Raw genomic sequence first — 13,518 nt, forward strand, 5'->3', positions numbered from 1 at the left:
AATCCTACCGAGGATCCAAACCTTCATTTATCTGTATTTGTCCAATACGCTGATACTGTTAAAGCTAATGGTGTCACTTCAGAGGCGATCCGACTTCGTCTTTTTCCCTTCTCGTTAAGAGATAAAGCTAGAAGATGGCTTCAGTCTCTTCCTTCTAACTCAGTCACCACATGGAATGAGTTGAAGAAAGTCTTTCTTGCCCGATATTTTCCTCCAAGCAAAACAGCTATGTTGAGAGCCCAGATAAGTGGATTTAAACAGAAAGATAACGAGTCTCTTTTCGAAGCATGGGAAAGATACAAAGACGTGATGAGACCTTATCCACACCATGGTTTAGAGGACTGGTTAGTAATTCATACCTTCTATAATGGTCTCTTATACAACACAAGGTTAACAATAGACGCCGCCGCAGGTGGTGCGCTTATGGATAAACCTTATGCCGATGCTTATCAACTTATCGAGAGCATGGCCCAAAACCATTATCAGTGGGGAAGCGACCGAACAATGGTAGAAAAACCTCAAACGAAAAGTGGCATGTACGAGATAAGTAGCCTTGGTCATGTTAATGCAAAAGTGGATGCTCTGGCCCAGAAAATTGAAAGTTTAAATGTATCACCTCCAGCCACCGTGGTTGCCGCAGCTCAAAATTGCGAAGTCTGTGGAATCCAAGGTCACACTCCTGTAGATTGTCAACTCCTAACAGGAATCCAAGCAGAGCAAGTGAATTATGCTCAAGGAAATCCCTGCTCGCATACCTATAACTCAAATTGGAAGAACCATCCTAATTTTTCATATAAGAGCAATAATGCTTGATACACACCAGGTCAATCTCCCAGTCAAGCCCCAGCTATACCCCCTGGATATCAAAAGCAGACCCCATCTACACCCAACAATAAATTTTCCTAGAAAATCAAACTTGGAAATCATGATGGAGAACTTCATATCTTCTCAACAGCAAACCAATAAAGATTTCTTAAACCAGAATGTACACACTAGCGAACAAATTAAACAACTAGCAAGTAAAGTAGATGCCCTGGCTACCCATAACAAAATGCTGGAAACACAAATATCACAAGTAGCTCAACAACAAGCGCCTACTGCTGCCCCAACTGGTACATTTCCTGGACAGCCCCAACCTAACCCGAAAAGCCACGCTCATGCAATCGTATTGAGAAGTGGAACAGAGGTAGAAGGACCGTCTGATCCAAGAATTAAAAACCAAAACTCTAAAAAGTCAACTGAGGAAGAAAATAAACCTAAGGAAAAGGAGGAGAGTAATAAGGAAACCTTAGAAAAGAAAGAACCTTATGTACCTCCACCACCTTATAAACCACCTATCCCTTACCCTTAACGGCTTATTAAAACCAAAGATGCAGGCCAATTTAAAAAATTTGTTGACTTACTGAAATAATTAAACGTCACAATTCCTTTTACAGAAGCTATTACGCAAATGCCCTCATATGCTAAGTTCTTAAAAGAAATTCTTTCTAATAAAGGGAAACTTGAAGATAGCGAAACCGTTACACTTACTGCTGAATGCAGCGCTATAATCCAGAATATGCCTCCTAAACTTAAAGATCCTGGTAGTTTCTCTATACCCTGTCACATAGGAAAATTTGTCATAGACAAAGCTCTATGCGATTTAGGAGCAGGTATCAGTGTTATGCCTTTATCCATATCCAATAAACTGAAAATGGGAGAATTAAGACCAACTAAAATGTCTGTGCAATTAGCAGATCATTCCGTTAGATATCCTATAGGAATTCTTGAAAATGTTCCCGTGCGCATAGGTCAATTTATAAATGTTGTTTTTCCTCTTGCCTGTGAATAGGACTGAACCATTGTTTTGATTTATGGCTTTACATGTTTTTTGATTAAAGATTACATCATAACCATTATCACTTAATTGACTTATGGATAGTAAGTTATGCATTAATCCTTCTACATAAAGGACATCAGATATAGAGGGAAGAGTACCATTACCAATAGTTCCGGAGCCTCTGATCCTTCCTTTCTGATCTCCTCCGAAACCTACAAATCCAGCGTCTTTAAGTTCCAGACTTTGGAACATAGACTTTCTTCCCGTCATGTGTCGCGAGCATCCAGAGTCCAGGTACCATGACTGGTGTCTGAACTTTGCTGCATAGGATATCTGCAACATAAACAATCTTATCTTTCGGTACCCAGAATCTCTTGGGTCCTTTCTGATTAGTCTTCCCAGAGTTTCTTATAACTTTGGGTTTTCTAGCATTTTCAAATTTTTGTTCTTGTGTGTGTGTGTAGTGATATGAAAATGGAGATTTAAGTTGGTCACTAGAATAATTTTGACTTCCTTAGGATCATACCCAATTCCCTTTTTATTTTTCTGACTGACTCCATAAATCATGGATGCCATAATACTCCTACCTATTCCATTTTTCAGAAATTCTTGAAAGGCTTCTTCGTATTCATAAATTAATTTATTTGAAGTTTGTGGTGCTTGAGACAATGTTTCTTCTAATTCTAAGCTTTTTCTTTTGGCTCCATCTCTTTCTAATGTTAAAGATCTGATTGTATCTTCCCGCTCTAGAATTGTCATCTCAAGCTTGCCACATTCTTCAAATTTTGCTTTAAAACAGCCTTTTATGTTTTTAAGCTTTTGTTTTAATTTCTGATATGAGCTAAGAGTTTCTGACAAGCATGATTCTAGATCAGATCGAGAGAGTTCAGAAAATACCTCTTCAGATTCTTCATCTGAGCTTCTCCTGGATGTGGTAGCCATAAGTGCCACGTTGGCCTTTTCATCAGAGTCAGATTCTGATGACTCAGATTCACTATCATCCCAGGTAGCCATCAATCCTTTGTTTGTCCTGAATGTATTTTTCTGAAAGCTTTCTTTTCTAGAATTGTCTTTCTTTAGCTTGGGGCATTCATTCCTGTAGTGACCTGTTTCTTTACATTCATAACAAGTAATATCTTTGTTAGTTTTACCTTTTGAGGTTGATTCTGATCGATCCCCTCTGGGTCTTGGTCTTCTGAAGTTGTTGTTCCTCTTTTTCCAGAGTTGTTTAACTCTTCTGGTCAGGAGGGACAATTCTTCTTCATCATCAGAATCTTCTAGTTCAGAGTCATCAGTATCTTCAGTTTCTGCCTGGAGAGCTTTGGTTCTGTCAGGTTTGCGTCTTTCATATCTGGACTTTAATGCTATGGACTTGTTCCTTTTCTGAGGCTCATCTTCCTCTAGTTCTATCTCATGGCTTCTGAGGGAGCTGACAAGTTCTTCAAGACTGATATTGTTCAGATCCTTTGACAACTTCAGAGCAGTAACCATGGGTCTCCATTTCTTTGGCAGACTTCTGACTATCTTTTTGACGTGGTCTGCAGTTGTGTATCCTTTGTCTAGAACTTTGAGACCTGCAATTAGAGTTTGGAATCTAGAGAACATTGCCTCTATGGCTTCATCATCTTCCATTTTGAAAGCTTCATATTTCTGGATAAGCGCCAGAGCCTTTGTCTCTTTGACCTGAGAGTTTCCTTCATGAGTCATCCTCAGAGAGTCAAGTATGTCTTTGGCTGTTTCTCTGTTGGTGATCTTTTCATACTCGTTGTAAGATATAGCATTGAGGAGTATGGTTCTGGCCTTGTGATGATTCTTGAAAACTCGCTTCTGATCATCTGACATCTTACTTCTGGGAACTTCAGCTCCATCCTCTGTGACAGGAGGTTTGTATCCATCTGTGACAATGTCCAAGAGATCAGCATCATAGCCTAGAAAGAAACTTTCGATTCTATCTTTCCAGTAATCGAATTTCTCTCCATCAAAGACAGGAGGCTTAGCATTGTAACTATCCTTTTCATTTGTGTGGGCCATAGTTTTTCTCGTTCTGGATCTCTCTACACCGTTAAGTGTTTGATTAGAAAATCAATAACAGAGTCGGAGCTCTGATACCAATTGAAGGTGAGAAAAACAAGAAAGGGGGGGGGGGTTTGAATTGTTTGGAAAATAAGCGCTTTTTCAAAATGAAAATCACACAAGGATTTTTATACTGGTTCGCTTATAACACAAAGCTACTCCAGTCCACCCGGCCAAGGTGATTTCGCCTTCAACAAGGACTTAATCCACTAATCTTGAAAGATTGATTACAAACAACGTCTAAGAGAAAGATCTCTTAGTCCTCTCAAGTATACAGACTACACAGAGTCACTTGAGGAAATACAACAAAGATAAACGCTTATGTAATCTAGAGTGCTTCTAAGATAAGCAAATATTACAACAGTAAGAACAAAGTGTTTTACGTTTCAAGCAAAAGCTTTTTGAAATATTGAGAGAGATGAAGATTGTTTTTGTATGCTTGCTTTCTCTAACCTCTCAAAGTTGATGTTTCAGTAAAATCTTGTGATGTTGTACTTGTATCTCTCAATGTTGATTTGCAGTACTTTATATAGAAGAGAAGGATTCGTTAAAAAATCATAGCAGATAATAACTCTTGAATAATAATTAGTGCCATAACTTATGTTGCTTGTTGCCAAAGCAACTTTCTCTCCTTGAATGATTACTTTCCAAAAATAGTTCCTATTCATTTGAATTTGGAGTTAACGTCTCTTTCTGTATTAGGAAGTCCATTTCCATAACTTTACTTGAAGTTAACGTTACTCTTCCTTATTTAGCAATTCCATAATCAAGGTCTTCGTGTTTCTGGATATCTTGGAATCTTGCTATCTAACTTCTGATTTTGAGTTCTGATGGTTTCTTCAGATAGCGCCAAGAACTTCTGGAGTTTGACATACCGTTGTTCAGAATCAGAACTTCTAGAGCATACTTCTTGTTCAGATGCTTCTGATATTTTGCTTTTTTTCTCAGAGTTAGACTTTCTTGAACGTGTTTCTACTTCAGATGCTTCTGGTCTTCTGATAATTTGTATCTGATATGATTCTGTATCTGATGATTTCTTCCTTCTTTCCTTAGAACCCTGCACACTTAGAAACTTTTCGTTAGGGTGCCATTTTTGGTTTCATCCTTTGTTATCATCAAAATCATGGAATCTGTTGTAGAAAATTTTTTGTTCTTACAATCTCCCCCTTTTTGATGATGACAAAACAAACTTAATTAGCAGATGAAACATAAACAATATCAGATCAGATAGACAAGAGCTCCCCCTGAGATAGGCTAGGGAGTTCAGAAGTTCTTACCAGAGCTTCCACGCAATGAGGTTTCTTGATACCTTCTGCAATTTCTTAAGTCTAGAGTCTAGAGTTAGATAAATTTATTTTTAAGAAAAAAAATGTTGCAGAGTGCTTAAGGTATTTAGACAGTATTTTCATCAGAGCTATTAATGACTTCTCCCCCTTTTTGTCAGAATCAAAAAGACATAGCAAAAAAAATGATAATAATTCAAGAAAAAACATTGTATTCAGATAAAAAGCAACAGAGGCAAAAGGAACAAGTAAACATCAGAAACATAGAAAGCAAAGCAACAAAATCCTAAGTGCCTAAGGGTTGGGAGGCGGAGGCATTCTCTGAAGCAATAGAGCCAGCATGTTCTGAATGTTGTCGTTGACAAAGTCTTGTTTATCCATTCTGGCACGGAGTTCCTTCTGATCTTTCTTAAGTTCTTCCAGCGTCTGGAGAACCATAGGAACAACAGATGAGGACTCCCCCTGAGTCAGAGCCTGCTGTGCTTCAGCAGCGGCCTTTGCTTCAGCTTCGGCAGCAGCTTGTGCCTCAGCTTCGGCAGCAGCAGCAGCATCAGCCAGAGCTTTAGCTTCAGCTTCCTTTGCCCTTTCTTCCTCTAGCCTTCTAGCTTCTTCTTCAGCTTCCTTTGCCAATCTTTCTTCCTCTAGCCTTCTAGCTTCAGCTTCTCTTGCAAGTCTTTCCTGAAGTCTTGCCTCAGCATCTCTGATGTAGCCATTTCTGACTTGTTCAAAGATGTTCTTCAGTCTAAAAGCCTCAGAGGTCATCCAGCCAATGACTCTGTTCCAGTGTGTCCTTACAGAGTCAGGATCATCACTGACTTCAGAGTTAATGGTCAGAGACTTGACCTTTTGTACTGAAGCCCCTGCGACCAGCATTATGGCTTCCTCAAGGGTAGGTACAGAAAGGTTAGGTTCAGAGGTTTGAGGTGAAGAGGTTGGAGGGCTGAGATTTAATGTTAGAGGTTCAGGTTCAGCTTCAGGTTCAGGTTCAGGTTCAGCTGAGGTGTTTGGAGGGGTGATATCAGATGTGTGGAGGTCAGAGGGTTGAGTTTCAGAAGGTTGGTCTTCAGAAGGGATGTTGGTTGTTTGTTCTGGGGGAGGTGAAGTTGCTTCAGATTGTGTTGGTTGTTGTGAAGCAAAGTTTTGAGCCTGAATTTGGGCTAAGGTTGGAGAGTTAGGGTCAGAGTATACTTGGTCAGAGGAGAGTTCAAGGTATGGAGGTGATTCTGGGGCTGAAGATGATGAAGAGGAAGTGGTTTGGTTCATTTCTTCAGAACGTGGTAAAGATGTTTGGGCAAGATTAATTTGAGGTGGAGGTAGTGAGGTTCTGGTTGTAGAAGGTGGGGTTTCAGAGGTTGTGTATATGGGTGGTGTTGGGAGAGGATTAGAATAAGCCATAAGTTATTCAGAGGGAATAGAGGGAGCAGACGTACCAGTAGTTTCTTGCAGAGGCGTTGGAGATCTGGTTCCAGAAGTTTCTCCTATTCTTGCTCTCTTTGCCTTTGAAGACTTATTCTTAGGGGGACCTCTTTTGAATCTGACAAAGTCTTCTTCTGAATCTAGACAATCGTCCAATCTGAAATCAGATATGTCGACTCCTTCATCCTTCAGACGTTGCATGTAGTGGAGGATTGCATCTACAGGTTCATTCTTGAAGAACCTTGCAAGACCATGGGGAAGCTTCCTCTGATATTTCAAGGCATCCCAGGAGGTGTCCATAGTGGGTCTGACTTGAATCTTCTTCAGAATTCCCATGCTTTTCAGATTTCTGGCGTTCAGAGGCTTTCCAGTATCTATCGCCAGATCTTCCATCAGCCTGTTCTTCTCCAGATGATCTACCAACCCATTCTCAATGAAAACATCAGATATAAGCCTTCCCAGAGGGATGTAGGATCTGGGTTTCATGTTGTTTCTTGTCTCCCTTACAGAGTCTCTGAGATATCTGAAGAGAAGTGCAGGAAGGCAGGGCTTTACACCCTTGTGAATGCAATAAAGAATGCACTTCTGATCTGCATTGATGTAGTCAGAGGAGTTTGATGCTGGGCGATGATGAATGGTTCCCAGAATGATCTTGAGCCATACTCTGAGGTTCTGATGAAGCTCTTTGTTCTTTGAAGGATTTCCTTCAGTGTTAAGTTTGAAGATGGTTGGATTGATTACTTCAGCAATGCGCCTTGACCTAGGGTTGATGTTGTAAATCCTTTTTCCTCCAGTTTTCTCCATGTTTAATAAAGAAGCAATTGACTTTTCAGTAATTACTATCTTTACCCCCAATACGAAGGAGACGATGAAATGGTCATCAGCATCAGCAAATCTCCAGAATTCTTTGATGAGATTTGGGTAAACAGGGCCATAAAGCCTTTGGAAGTAGTTTTCCCACCCTTGTATACGGAGTTCTTCAGTAAGATCTACTCCATTTCTCCTCATGTTGTCGAAATCCACCAGTGTTTCACATAACACATCCAGGCCCTCAAAGGGAGTTGCTAGGTTAATGTGAGGTTGACAAACAAGAATATGGGGTTCCTTGTACACTGGAGTAATGGAAACGCCTGTAACAGTTGGAGTTGGAATGCTTGAACTTTGGGCAGTGGTGTTGGATTCCATTTGCTGAGAAAAGTTGAAAACTTGTTGTTGTTGAGCATCCATAGTTGATGAAGAAGAAGGTGAAGATAAGGTGTTTGCAAAAATGCTTCAGAGAGGGTTTGGGAGTGAGTGAGAGTGATAGTGTGTGAAATGTGAGAAAAAGTGTTTAAATACCCTAAACGAAAACACATGCAAAACGACACACTATTCAGCGTTAGCACAAAGCACAAGTTAGCACGCTTGGGGGAAAATGATTAAGGCTCATTAATGAATGTCTAATCCCAACAGTATGCACACTGCTCGAGGAGATCTCAAACGTTTCCCTTTGATTTTCTTCTGGACAGCTGTCTAAAAGTTCTAGGGTTAGACGCTAAGTGCTCCACGTGTTGATGTATCTGATCTTCAGGAATACCAAAGGATTGGTTCCTGGAGATTTCTAACTCAGATACCTTCTTAACAGGTAGAAGTATCAGAGTCAGAGGCAGAAACACATTTGTTTATGTCAGAGTCTCATTTTACATCTTCAGAGCCACACTTCATTCAGGGCAATTTTGAATGTTCAGATTTTCTAAGATAAAAAGAATTCTATCTTCAGCTAGAGGCTTAGTAAAGATATCTGCCCATTGATGATCTGTATCAATGAACTTCAATGTTACTATCCCTTTCTGAACATAGTCTCTGATAAAATGATGTTTTATTTCAATGTGTTTAGCTCTGGAATGTAGAATGGGATTCTTACTTAGACAAATGGCAGCAGTATTATCACAGAAGATAGGAATGTTACTCTCAAAGATTTGCAGATCTTCTAACTGATGCTTCATCCAGAGCATCTGAGTTGTGCACAGTGATGCTGAGATATATTCTGCTTCTGCAGTTGATAGAGAGATAGTTGACTGTCTTTTGCTAGCCCAGGATATTAGATTGTTTCCCAGAAGCTGGCAATTTCCAGATGTGCTTTTTCGTTCTAGTCTATCTCCTGCATAATCTGCATCACAGTAACCCGAAAGTCTATACTCTGATGTTTTCTTATACATCAGGCCCAGGTTAGGAGTTCCTTTCAGATACTTAAGAATTCTCTTAACTGCTGTTAAATGAGATTCTCTAGGATCTGATTGGAATCTGGCACAGAGACAGACACTAAAGAGAATATCAGGACGAGTAGCAGTCAGATAGAGAAGAGAGCCTATCATACCTCGATAGAGCTTCTGACAAACCTTTGCGCTTACTTCTTCCTTTTCAAGAATGCATGTTGGATGCATTGGAGTTTTTGCAGAGTTGCAGTCAGCCATGTCAAATTTCTTCAGAACATCTTTAATATATTTGCTTTGATGAACATATGTAACTTCTGAAGTTTGGTTAATTTGAATTCCCAGAAAGAACTTTAGTTCTTGCATTAAGCTCATTTCAAATTCTGCCTGCATTAACTTAGAGAATTCTTGACAAACAGAGGCGTTAACTGAACCAAAAATAATATCATCAACGTATATCTGGCATATCATGAGATCATTGTTAAGGTTCTTACAGAAGAGTGTGGAGTCAACTTTCCCTCTGATAAAATTGTGTTCCAGAAGAAAATTGCTTAAACGTTCATACCAAGCTCTGGGAGCTTGTTTAAGTCCATATAAAGATTTTTTAAGTTTAAAAACATGTTCTGGAAAATTTGGATTTTCAAAACCAGGAGGTTGGTTGACATACACTTCTTCTGATATATAACCATTAAGGAATGCACTCTTGACATCCATTTGATATAATTTAATAGAATGGTTAATAGCAAAAGATACAAGAAGACGAATAGATTCTAACCTTGCGACTGGAGCAAAAGTTTCATTATAATCAATACCTTCTTGTTGACTATAACCTTGAGCTACCAGTCGAGCTTTGTTTCTGACGACTTCTCCTTTCTCATTCAGCTTGTTTCTTAATACCCATCTGGTTCCAATAACGTGAGTGCCTCTGGGCTTTGGAACAAGATCCCAGACATCATTCTTCGTGAATTGATCTAATTCTTCTTGCATGGCTGAAACCCAGTCGTTATCTTGAAGTGCTTCATCACAGGACGTAGGCTCAATCAGAGACACTAGTCCCAGAGGAGTATCTTCAGAGGTCCTGAAGGTAGATCTGGTTCTAACAGGTTCGTCTTTGTTTCCCAGAATCAAATCTTCAGATACATTGATACGACTTTTAACTTTCTTTGGGATTTCTGGGGATTTAATTTCTTCAGAGTTCTGAGTGACAGTTGCTTCTGGAGTTTTATCAGATCCTGCAAGAGTGATTTCTAAATCTGCAAAATTTTCAACTAGCTTTGACTTTTCAGGGTCAAGCTTATCATCAAATCTGACATGAATTGGTTCTTCCACAATTTTGGTTTCTGTGTTGTATACTCTGTAGCCTTTAGAGCGTTCTGAGTATCCTAACATAATACCTTTCTGTGCTTTGGAATCGAACTTGTTCAGATGTTCTTTAGTATTTAAGATAAAGCAAGAACATCCAAAAGGATGAAAATATGAAATGTTTGGTTTTCTTCCTTTACACAGTTCATAGGGAGTCTTTTCCAGAATAGGTCTTATAGAGATTCTATTCTGAATGTAACATGTTGTATTTACAGCTTCTGCCCAAAAGTGCTTTGCCACATTAGATTCATTGATCATGGTTCTGGCCATCTCTTGGAGTGTCCTATTCTTCCTTTCTACAACTCCATTTTGTTTTGGAGTTCTAGGGCAGGAGAAATCATGGGATATTCCATTAGAGTCAAATAATTCCTCAAAATCTTTGTTTTCAAATTCTCCACCATGATCACTTCTGACTGTAATAATTTTAGAGTCAAATTCTTTTTGCACTTTGGAGCAGAAACTAGTGAATACAGAGTGAGACTCACTCTTGTGCTTTAGGAATTTCACCCATGTCCAGCGACTGTAATCATCAACAATGACTAGTCCATACTTCTTTCCATTGACTGATGCTGTTTTCACAAGACCAAATAAGTCAATGTGGAGAAGTTCCAGAGGCTTAGAGGTAGAAACAACATTTTTCTTTTTAAAGGATGTTTTTGAAAATTTTCCTTTCTGACATGCTTCACACAGAGCATCTGAAGAAAACTTCAGTTTAGGTAGGCCTCTGACTAACTCGAGTTTATTTAGCTGAGAAAGTTTCCTCATGCTAATGTGGCCCAAGCGTCTATGCCACACCCATAGCTCTTCGTGAACAGTCATCAGACATTTGACATTTTGTTCTTTTAAATCAGAAAGATTGATTTTATAAATGTTGTTTTTCCTCTTGCCTGTGAATAGGACTGAACCATTGTTTTGATTTATGGCTTTACATGTTTTTTGATTAAAGATTACATCATAACCATTATCACTTAATTGACTTATGGATAATAAGTTATGCATTAATCCTTCTACATAAAGGACATCAGATATAGAGGGAAGAGTACCATTACCAATAGTTCCGGAGCCTCTGATCCTTCCTTTCTGATCTCCTCCGAAACCTACAAATCCAGCGTCTTTAAGTTCCAGACTTTGGAACATAGACTTTCTTCCCGTCATGTGTCGCGAGCATCCAGAGTCCAGGTACCATGACTGGTGTCTGAACTTTGCTGCATAGGATATCTGCAACATAAACAATCTTATCTTTCGGTACCCAGAATCTCTTGGGTCCTTTCTGATTAGTCTTCCCAGAGTTTCTTATAACTTTGGGTTTTCTAGCATTTTCAAATTTTTGTTCTTGTGTGTGTGTGTAGTGATATGAAAATGGAGATTTAAGTTGGTCACTAGAATAATTTTGACTTCCTTAGGATCATACCCAATTCCCTTTTTATTGTTCTGACTGACTCCATAAATCATGGATGCCATAATACTCCTACCTATTCCATTTTTCAGAAATTCTTGAAAGGCTTCTTCGTATTCATAAATTAATTTATTTGAAGTTTGTGGTGCTTGAGACAACGTTTCTTCTAATTCTAAGCTTTTTCTTTTGGCTCCATCTCTTTCTAATGTTAAAGATCTGATTGTATCTTCCCGCTCTAGAATTGTCATCTCAAGCTTGCCACATTCTTCAAATTTTGCTTTAAAACAACCTTTTATGTTTTTAAGCTTTTGTTTTAATTTCTGATATGAGCTAAGAGTCATCAGTATCTTCAGAGTTTCTGCCTGGAGAGCTTTGGTTCTGTCAGGTTTGCGTCTTTCATATCTGGACTTTAATGCTATGGACTTGTTCCTTTTCTGAGGCTCATCTTCCTCTAGTTCTATCTCATGGCTTCTGAGGGAGCTGACAAGTTCTTCAAGACTGATATTGTTCAGATCCTTTGACAACTTCAGAGCAGTAACCATGGGTCTCCATTTCTTTGGCAGACTTCTGACTATCTTTTTGACGTGGTCTGCAGTTGTGTATCCTTTGTCTAGAACTTTGAGACATGCAATTAGAGTTTGGAATCTAGAGAACATTGCCTCTATGGCTTCATCATCTTCCATTTTGAAAGCTTCATATTTCTGGATAAGCGCCAGAGCCTTTGTCTCTTTGACCTGAGAGTTTCCTTCATGAGTCATCCTCAGAGAGTCAAGTATGTCTTTGGCTGTTTCTCTGTTGGTGATCTTTTCATACTCGTTGTAAGATATAGCATTGAGGAGTATGGTTCTGGCCTTGTGATGATTCTTGAAAACTCGCTTCTGATCATCTGACATCTTACTTCTGGGAACTTCAGCTCCATCCTCTGTGACAGGAGGTTTGTATCCATCTGTGACAATGTCCAAGAGATCAGCATCATAGCCTAGAAAGAAACTTTCGATTCTATCTTTCTAGTAATCGAATTTCTCTCCATCAAAGACAGGAGGCTTAGCATTGTAACTATCCTTTTCATTTGTGTGGGCCATAGTTTTTCTCGTTCTGGATCTCTCTACACCGTTAAGTGTTTGATTAGAAAATCAATAACAGAGTCGGAGCTCTGATACCAATTGAAGGTGAGAAAAACAAGAAAGGGGGGGTTTGAATTGTTTGGAAAATAAGCGCTTTTTCAAAATGAAAATCACACAAGGATTTTTATACTGGTTCACTTATAACACAAAGCTACTCCAGTCCACCCGGCCAAGGTGATTTCGCCTTCAACAAGGACTTAATCCACTAATCTTGAAAGATTGATTACAAACAACGTCTAAGAGAAAGATCTCTTAGTCCTCTCAAGTATACAGACTACACAGAGTCACTTGAGGAAATACAACAAAGATAAAAGCTTATGTAATCTAGAGTGCTTCTAAGATAAGCAAATATTACAACAGTAAGAACAAAGTGTTTTACGTTTCAAGCAAAAGCTTTTTGAAATATTGAGAGAGATGAAGATTGTTTTTGTATGCTTGCTTTCTCTAACCTCTCAAAGTTGATGTTTCAGTAAAATCTTGTGATGTTGTACTTGTATCTCTCAATGTTGATTTGCAGTACTTTATATAGAAGAGAAGGATCCGTTAAAAAATCATAGCAGATAATAACTCTTGAATAATAATTAGTGCCATAACTTATGTTGCTTGTTGCCAAAGCAACTTTCTCTCCTTGAATGATTACTTTCCAAAAATAGTTCCTATTCATTTGAATTTGGAGTTAACGTCTCTTTCTGTATTAGGAAGTCCATTTCAATAACTTTACTTGAAGTTAACGTTACTCTTCCTTATTTAGCAATTCCATAATCAAGGTCTTCGTGTTTCTGGAGATCTTGGAATCTTGCTATCTAACTTCTGATTTTGAGTTCTGATGGTTTCTTCAGATAGCGCCAAGAAC

General features: G+C 38.8%; 1 pseudogene; it reads right to left on the minus strand.

Moving 5' to 3' along the window:
- Positions 1-235: 235 nt before the first annotated feature.
- Positions 236-335, minus strand: LOC127116512 (uncharacterized; annotated as a pseudogene).
- Between the last annotated feature and the right edge of the window lie 13,183 nt (positions 336-13,518).

The sequence above is a fragment of the Lathyrus oleraceus genome, chromosome 1, assembly GCF_024323335.1.
Source record: "Lathyrus oleraceus cultivar Zhongwan6 chromosome 1, CAAS_Psat_ZW6_1.0, whole genome shotgun sequence".
Lineage (NCBI taxonomy): Eukaryota > Viridiplantae > Streptophyta > Magnoliopsida > Fabales > Fabaceae > Lathyrus > Lathyrus oleraceus.